The sequence below is a fragment of the Capsicum annuum genome, chromosome 10 (genome assembly GCF_002878395.1).
Source record: "Capsicum annuum cultivar UCD-10X-F1 chromosome 10, UCD10Xv1.1, whole genome shotgun sequence".
In the NCBI taxonomy this organism is placed as follows: Eukaryota; Viridiplantae; Streptophyta; class Magnoliopsida; order Solanales; family Solanaceae; genus Capsicum; species Capsicum annuum.
Window position 1 is genome coordinate 5,893,846 of NC_061120.1, and position 10,205 is coordinate 5,904,050.

Sequence of the window (10,205 nt, forward strand, 5' to 3'; positions counted from 1 at the left end):
TTTTAAATTTGTCTTATTCTTTGAAGTTTGTTAAAAATTCTGAAAATTACAAAAAATAGAATCACATTTTAAATAAGTTTTCATTTTATTGTTTATTTATTTCTTTTTTTTTAGAAAAGAAAAAAAAAAAAAAGAATTTTTTCTAAATTATATTTGTTTTCTTTCAACTTTTAATAAAGAATGTTGTGATATTAATTTTTCTTAATCATATTCCTAAGACTAGTTATTAGCTTATATTATATTTTATTAGTTTTTAATTATTTTATTAATAATAATAATAATAATAATAAAAATAATAATAATAATAAAGAAACCTAAACTATCCAAACCACCCACAATCCCCACTTCTACTTAACCTCTCCCACTCTTCCTCCACACAACCCATGACACACACATGCACTTAACTATATTAAACACACACACACATGCACTTAACTATATATAATACACAAATACACACACACAAGGACACGGCAAAAGAAACAAAAAAAAAAAAGATTGAAAACAAAAAAGGAAAAAGAAACAGAGAAAGGAAAAAGAAAAAACATATATAAAACACACACACACGGAAGAACAGAAAGAGAAAAAAACAGAAGAGAAAAGGAAAGGAAAAAAAAGAAAAATCAAAGGAGAAGAGGAAAAGAAATTCGGGTTTGAGTTCGGGATCTCCGTTTGAGTTTTCGGTAATAGCATTCTTGCTTCTATACTGAATTTATTTCATCACACGGGTTTTTATCCAACTCAGTATCATTATTTTTGTAAGTTTTATTGTGAATCAAAGCATAAATAAAATTGTTTAAATGACATTATGCATTATTTAGTATGTGTGGTTGATTAATTCTGTAGGTTTTATGATTGCCATGAGTTGTACGAGTAAGTTATGGAGTAGTTATACAGTTGTATGTAGATTTGGAGTTGCCAACTAATTTTATAAAGTTTAGGATTGTTACATGATGCGGAATTATATGCATGTTAAACTTACTAAAAGATAGCGTTCAATGGGTATGTTTTTTATGTGTACCATATAATTGTGTGTTGGAATAAGGAGAATTCGTTATTGCTAGTTTTGTTTCTTCGATCTTATTAGGTTCTAAGAATGTGAGATTTGAATACACTATGTTTCACGTTACTCCCTAGCCATAGATTGTCTGCTTTATTTTTCTTTTCTTTCAAAATTTGAGACAAGATTAGACAATTCGGGTTTAAAATCAAAAGATGAGTAATGGGAGTTATCTTTCTTTTCCTATAAAAAAAATTTATTACTTTGAAATACGTCACCTCTTCTGGTTTCACTTGTTTGGCAGTGTAAAGCAATGATTTACCTCAATAGTTTAGGCACTAGTTTAGTCTATGTTTTTCCCTTATTCTGCCAAACGTAAATGTATATATATATCAAGCCATGCACATTGTCTTTTTCTTTGTCTTTTTCCTTTTTTTTTTTTGGCTTAAAATGGATCTGATAAATTCGCTAATCAACTGTATTAAACTAATAAACTACCAGTTTGTGTTTTAATTATCTTGAGTTAGTTTATTTATTTATTTATTTTTTATTTGCCTTCATTTATCTCGCTGCTACTTGTCCAGGTTGGCCTTGTCTAATTGATTATTCCTTATTCATGTTGCTAATAGATAGTTTGTACTTAGATTCCAGCACATTTGTATTGTTATTGTTATTTGTTGTTTTAGCAATTTACAACTGATTCGTAAATACTGAAATGTGTACTATTTTACTTTGGGTTTCATAATAATTAAGTTGGATTTAGCATTGTATTTTTACCTATTCAAGACTTATAATATCTGATAAAATAAAAGAGATGAAAAACATATTGTAAGGGAGTGAATTCATAAAACAATGAGTTAGGTTGTTAGCCTCTAAATAATTAATATTTAAGATACAAGTGAAAGTTAACGATGAAGTTGGAAAGCCCTGCTACCGACCATTCGTTATAATAAATTAACCTACCGTTTAAAGCCGATTGAATTGGGTTGGGTAGGTTTTAAACCCATTAGGTGCTTATTTAGATTAGGAAAATAGGGACGACTCATAAATGCCATAAAGGCGCGAGAAACGTGCCAAAATTTGTGGTGAGGCCGAAAAGTACTACTATCGGTAAGCCACACGTCAATATAATAAATAATTTTAAAATAAATTAAAAGCGGGAGGCAAACAACTTTTAGGTTAACAAATATTATAAATCCTAAAAAAAAAAAATTTAATTTAAGCCGGACGTAAGTCATTAAAGCGACCGTGCTAAAACCACGGGATTCGAGGGGTGCCTAACACCTTCCCCTCGGTCAACAGAATTCCTTATCCGGATTTCTAGTTCGCAGACAAAAAAACAAAAATTGAAGAGTCATTTCCTTTTGAATAGGGATTCAATAAGGTGACTTGGAACACCCAAACTCAATTCCAAGTGGCGACTCTGTAAGTAAAGTAATCCCTTTTCAAAATGTCACTTTAATTGGAAAAACCCATTTTCTCTAAAACCAACTCCCTAGCGGGGTTGGACGCGGTGAAAAATCGGGGGTGTGACATTTATTATAGTTCATGTAACTAGAGCTAGGGGGTTTAAGGATTAATTGGTGGTAGCTATGTATGTGTGAGTTTTGTATCTTGTTTTGTAAGAGAGTTACTTTTTCTTTTAATAAATGTTACTAATTTTCTTTATAATTACTTCCAGCCTCTTTCATCCTATTAAGTTTGCTGGAGATCAAGTATAATCCCTCAAGGATCCATCTATAATGAAGAAGAATTGAAACTGTTATATCTGTAGTTATATTGAATGAGTTGATTACATTACAATGTGTCTTAGCTGAGTACTTATAGACAATTATAATATGTTCTAGAAGCTTCTAATCTTTCTAACAAACTAACTCAATATGTTGTGAGTGACTAAAATGTAACAATATCAACTCCTAATAACCGACTCAATGAAACAGTAACAACACTAATGTAACAGTGAAGTAACTACTCTACAGCTTAGTTACTTAATCCTGTACATTTTATCACTCCCCCTTAAGCTGAAGGGCGTAAGATGTTAAGTATACATAGCTTGCTTAAAAAATATTAATGTTGATCTTGGCTGAGACCTTTATTGAGAGTATTAGCCACCTGATGTTGAGTAGGAACATACACAGTTTTCACTAATCCTATCTAAATCTTATCCCTAATGAAATGACAATCAGTTTCTATATGCTTTGTCCTTTTATGAAAAATGGGATTAACTGCTAATTGGATAGCAGACTTGTTATCATTCAGAATATTAATAGGTTTAACAATAGGGGCATTCAATTAAGCAAACAAACCTTCTAACCATGTGATTTCTGCTAATGTTGTGGCCATACTTCTATACTCTACCTCAGCTGAACTTCTTGACACAGTATGCTACTTCTTAGACTTCCAGGACACTAAGGACCCTCCAAATTGTATGACATATCCAGTGGCTGACCTCCTTATGTTGGGGCATGCAACCCAGTTTGAGTCATACCAGCAATTTAGTTCAGCAGTAGTCTCTGTCTTTATCCATATGCCTTGACCTATGGTACCCTTTAGATACCTGACTACTCTATTTGCAGCTTCCATATGAGACCTCTTTGGTTGTTGCATGAACTGACTCAAGGTTTGTACAACAAAACTGATATCTGGCCTAGTGATAGTTGCATACATGAGCTTGCCAACTAGACTTTGATAGGATGTGGCATCCTTAAGAACAACATCTCCATTAGCACCAACATCTTTATCAAATTCCACTGAAGTAAGTTTTATATTTGACTCCAATAGTGTAATAGCAGGTTTTGCACCAGTAAGTCTTGTCTCAGATACAAGCTCCAAAATATGCTTCCTTTAATTCAGTATAACCCCTTTTGCAAACCTTAATACTTCAATACCTAGGAAGTATTTAATCTCTCCTAAATCCTTGAGCTTAAACTGTTTGTGTAAGGTCTCCTTAACTTTATTTATCATGGCTGCATTGACCCCAGTGATAAGAAAATTATCCACATACACTAGTATGACAACCATTCCTGCATCTTTCTTCAAGGTAAAAAAAGAGTAGTCATAAGTGCTTGGCTAAAACCTGCCTTGATTAGTGCTACTGTGAGTTTGATATTCCACTGCCTTGAAGCCTGTTTAAGTCCATATAATTATTTGATCAATCTGCATACTTTGTGTGGTCTTTCATTTTGGAAACCTTCTGGTAATTCCATGTATACTTCTTCATCTAGATCTCCTTGTAAGAATGCATTATACATATCCATTTGATACATACATCAACCTTTTCAGATTGTCAATGCAACTACATACCTTACAGTAACCATCTTTCCAACTGGAGAAAAAGTATTATAGTAATCCAACCCTTCTTGTTGACTATAGCCCTTGGCTACTAGTCTTTCCTTGAATCTCTCTACATCTCCATTTTCCTTATACTTGATTTTATATACCCATTTTGAACCAATAGCGTGTTTGTCTTAAAGCAAATCAATAACTTCCCAAGTGTTATTGTCTTCTAGTGCCTTGATCTTTAACTTCATAGCCTCAACCGACCTTTCATCTTTAGCAGCTTGGCTGTAGTGTTGTGGTTCAACCAATGTAGACAAAACTTATATACTTCTGGTAACTAGGAGTAACATTTTGGTAGGAAAGATAGTTGGAAATAGGATATCTTGTCCCTTTTCCCTTCCTTGGCATTGCATAATCATTCATCCAACTAGTTTTTTTGATCAACCTAGGAGTTCTTCTTGGCACAACACTATCAATAGATGCAACATACATCAACTTAGTATCAACTGGCAGAATTTAAAGGCAAAGCATTTGTAGGTGAGATATGAGGAACATCCCCAGGAACTACATTTGGTACATCAGAGTGTGAAGAGAGGTCTTCTTCTTAAGAGTATGCATCTGTATGATCAGCAACACCTGGATGTTCTTGTAGGAAATATAAAGAAAATTCTATCCTGTTTCTAGTTACAAAAGGGAACACATATTCTTGGAACACAACATCTCTAGTTACAAACAACTTGTTAGTGGCTAAATCTATCAGCAAATAGCCCTTTTGAGTAGGAGAATAGCCCATCAAGACTTCTGGTTTGGCTTTTTCTGACAATTTGTCACCCTTTGATAATACAGATGCATAACATAGAAAACCAATAACTTTCAAATATGTTAAGGATGGAGGTTTAAAAAAGAGCAACTCATAAGGACTTCTTTCTTCAATAATAGGAGAGGGTAGTCTATTGATTATATAGACTACATCCTTAACATTCAGAACGTAAAATCTAATGGGCATTTGTGATTGGAATTTGATGGCTCTTGCTACAATTAGAATATGTCTATGTTTCCTCTAAACCACACTATTTTGTTGAGGTGTATATGGATAACTACTCTGATGTATCACTGCATGATGAGTTGAAAAACTCTGTTCCATTATCAAATCTCACAATTTTAATATATGCACCAAATTGTGTCTATATCATGTATACAAAGGTCTTGAAGGCCACAACTGTTTTAGACTTTAATTGCAACAAATGAACCCATGTGTATCTACTGAGATCATCAACCATTATTAGAAAATAATGTTTCTTGTCATACGTAGGAATCTTATAGGGTCCCCAAAGATCCATATGTACAATATCAAAACACTGAGCAAATCTAGTCTCACTTATAGGAAAACTTAGCCTAGTTTGCTTAGCTAAGGGACAAATATGACAATTATTCAGAACTTCTAAATCCTTTTCATGCTTTAAAATATCCATCAACGTCAATATTTGAGCTGATGTATGACCAAGTCTTCTATGCCAGAGACTTCAATCTTGCACAACTACTTCTGCTTTTTCTATACACTTGTAAACCTGAGCCTAAGAGCTTTGTACATTGTGCTCTGCATACTGTCCTTTGAGAACATATAATCCACCTGTTTGCTTACCAATCCCCTTTACCCTGCCAGTGTGAAGGTCCTAAAAAATACAGAAGTCAGGGTAAAAGAAAACAAAGCATGAAAGCTGCTTAGTCATTTTGGACACTGACAATAAATTAAGTTTGAAGTCATGCACAAACAACACATTTCTCATAGTTCCATCTCTAAGTATGTGTGCCTTTTCAGTGTGAGATATATCCACCTTAGCACTAGTAAGAAGATGTACCTTATCCTTTTCTGATCCTTCTACTTTATAACACTTTGACAAAACATTCTTACTTACTGCAACATGATGTGTTGCACCAGAGTTGATTATCTTGTGGCATATTCTGAAATAATGAACAAACAACTTTACCTGTCATGTTGTTGTGACTGATATCAGGTGTCTCCTTGTTCAACATATCCATAATTTTCTTGTATTCTCCATCAGTAAAGGTTTTACCCTTGTATAAAATAGCATTGTGAATCTCCTTGTTGTCCCATGACTAGTTGAGGCAACCTGTCCTGCACCTCCATAGATCTTATCACTAGCTATATTATTGTTGGAATACTAAGTATGCATCTGTCCTCCATACCGATGTCCATGACTACCATATCCACCATGCTTTCCATGGAATTGATTATTTCCTCCTCCAAAATTAAAACCTTGATGTGATCCTTTTGGTCCACCATTGTAATTTCCTCTCCTTTTCTGCTTTTAATCATTAGGATAGCCTATAAACTTATAACAATTATCCTTGGTGTGACCACTAAAATGGCAGTAATCACATATTTTTCCTCTGTTGTTTTGTGCTTCATAGTTGCTTACTAAATTTATACCACTTGCATTATGATTGGATCAGTCTTTTTACCAGTGACATTTGCATAGGCCAGTTGCTGAATTTCATCCTCACCTAGCTTGTATAAGCTTGATTATGAGTAAGTGTGATTCCTTTTAACAGGATCTGTCTTCTTGCCTGATCATATGACTCATTTAGCCCACTTAAAAATTGTATCAATCTTAATTCAGACAAATGATCTGCATAGTCTTTGGACTTTGGACAAACACATGATGGAACGGGAACTATTGCATCACATTCACTCCATAGACTCTTTAACTTTGTGAAATAAGCTGATACTGAATCTGTGTCCTGTGACAAAGTATTGATCTCTCTATGCAGTTGATACAACCTCATATGATTCACCTTATCTAATTTCTCTTTCAAGTCTTCTCGTACTTCAAATGCACTTGTTGAATATATGATCCCACTGAGCAACTCTGCACTTACAGAACTTATAATCTATGATAATACTATAGCATTGCATATTTCAATTGATCATGTACCTCTTTTCTGTATGTATCCTTGTTGTATGTTCCTGTCACAAATCCATATTTCCTCTTTCCTAAAAGTTCAATTCTCATTGACCTACTCCAAATTCTATAGTTCTCAGATCCTAAAAGTTTAATTGGAATCAAGGTTGCACCAGATACATATGATGCTCCTATGAATAATGGGTCACTAGGATCTATCTTAGGCGCCATTCTTAATCTCAAACTTCAGTAATTAAGTGATCTGATGCAGGAACAAAATTCACTTCTCTACAATTATCACTAATGCAGCTATGAACCAAAAATACTCCAACATTTCAGAGAAGAACAAACTCAGAACATAGATCGAAAAAGGATATTTTTACCACAAATATTAGCTAAGAACAGGGATAGAAAAAGCCTCTATCACAATGGAGATCTAAACTCAATAGTTTTTTTCTCAACTCCAGAATTGAGCTGGATGCTCTGATACCATATTAAGTTTGCTTGAGATCAAGTGTATTCCCTCAGACATCTATCTATAATGAAGAAGAATTGAAACTTCTATATCTGTAGTTGTATTGAATGAGTTGATTACATTACAATGTGTCTTAGCAGAGTACATATAGACAATTACAATATGTTCTACAAGCTTCTATTCTTCCTAACAAACTAACTGAATATGCTGTGACTGACCACAATGTAACAATACCAACTCCTAATAACCGACTCAATGAAACATTAACAAAACTAATGTAACAGTGAAGTAACTACTCTACTGCTTAGTTACTTAATCTTGTACATTTTATCACAACCCTTTTGCCTTAAAATTAGTTTTACCCTTAGTTTTGCTTTATTTTCTCCCTCCAATTAGAAACGACTATCATAAGAATCATTGCGAGCCAGTATTGGTCGATCATGAATGAAAAGTTTTTTTTTTTATATATATATATATATATATATATATACACACACACTCGTACAGTGTATGCGTGTGCGCTTTGCACGTATGCCTATATGTTTAACGTTGACCAAGTGAATGATCCTTAAAATAATTTAGTTTTAACTTCACAATATATCGCAATGCCCTTACCTATTCGTGGCGGCATTTGGTCTACATCTCCTAGTAAGCTTATAGGATCATCTACTTCCAGAGGAATGCCTAGTCTATCTCGTGTCAGAACTATTCTCACAACAATTTAATCACCACGAAAAGCAACTCCTTATAGAAAGAGTATTGATAACCCAAAAAGAATTTGATTATGGTCTCCTATATAATTTATATTAGGACATATATAATTTGTATTAGGATACCTCGATCTTGACTCTTTTGCTTACAACAGTTTTTAATTTTTCCAAAAATAATAAGCATATGGCTGTTTTATTTTAAAAAAAAATACTTTTATTTTGCCAAAGAAATAATTCCCACGCCAATGTTAGTTTATGAAAAATATTTAAGGTAATTCAGACATGGAGAAGAACATAGAAGAATGTGTAATGAAGAAGCTAGGAAGAATAGAGAGAGAAACATAAGGATGCTTCTAGAATAAATTTCAAAAAAATATATCTCAGCTTGAATGGAATGTAATAATGTACATGTATTTATACTACTCTGATAGTCTTAGTTGGCACTAACTAACTAACCTACCTACTTATTTTCCCCACTAATCATTTACAATGCATAACTACCTTCTAATTACAAATAAAGATAATCTCTTAATTTACTCACAACTGGTCTCATATTTTTCTACACTCCCTCTCAAGCTGATGGATGAAAATAAATTCTTCATCACTAGATTGTCCACTGAATCTCGAGCGGTCCTTTGACAACCTATTAGATAGATAGGGTTGCTTTGGCGTGGCTTGGAGAGTCATTTTTCAAGTCAAATGGGTGAAATGGTAGAAATTGTTTTTTTTTGTGACTTTAGGTGGGTGCTAGCCCACAGATTGGGGCGTGGGTGAAAATATTTTACGCGAAACTTCTTGGAGGGTCCCTGACAACCTATTAATTGAATCAGATTACTTTGGCGAGGTTGGGGAGTCCACTTTCAAGCTCAAACAGGCAAAACAACAAGAATTACTGATTTTTTGTGACTTTCGGTAGTTGTTAGCCCACAGATCGAGGGGTGCGTGCAGGCTCCAGAAAATATTTATAGCGATACTACTCTGGCGGTCCGCTGACAGTCTATTAAATGGATCGAATTGCTTTGGCCAGGAAGGAGGAGCCATTTTCCAAGTCAAGCAGGTGAAACAGTTAGAATTGTTAGTTTTTTGCGACTTTTGTGGGTGCTAACCCACGGATCGAGGGGTGGGTATGGGATCCAAAAAGAAGTTTGGGCAAAACTTCTCGGGTGGCCCCCTAGAGATCTATTAATTAAATGGATCGAGTTGCTTTGGCGAGGCTGAGGGAGCCATTTTCTAAGTTAAATGGGTGAAAAAACAGGAATTCCATTTTTTTCGACTTTTAATGGGTGTTAGCCCACTAATTGAGGGGTAGGTGCAGGGTCCAACAAAATTTTAGGCAAAACTTCTTAGGTGGTCCCTTAATATCCTATTAAAAGGACTAGGTTGATTTGGTGAGGCTGGGGAAGCCATTTGTCACGACCCAATTTTCGAGTCATGATGACACCTACCATAATTCACCAGTAGGTAAGCCGATACCATAACCGGAGCTAACGCAATGGGTTACCTCGGTAGAAACGTCCAACACGGACCCTATATATGAATACAATACAACAACAATATTCCACAAAAGAAACAACCGGCATTCGAATACCAATCCCATGACCTGATAGTATAAGTGCAAGAGCAACTCTAAACCCGATAACAGAAATTACAACTCAAAGTATAATAAACTTAAATAATCATGAATGATCTCATACATTCGTCTCGAATACAAAAGACAGAATAAGGATAGAAGGGAAAAAAGGAAATTCGAAATCTAAGAGCTCACCCTATTTCCTAATGATTAACACGGCACGAACTCGACTCAACAACGGTAACTA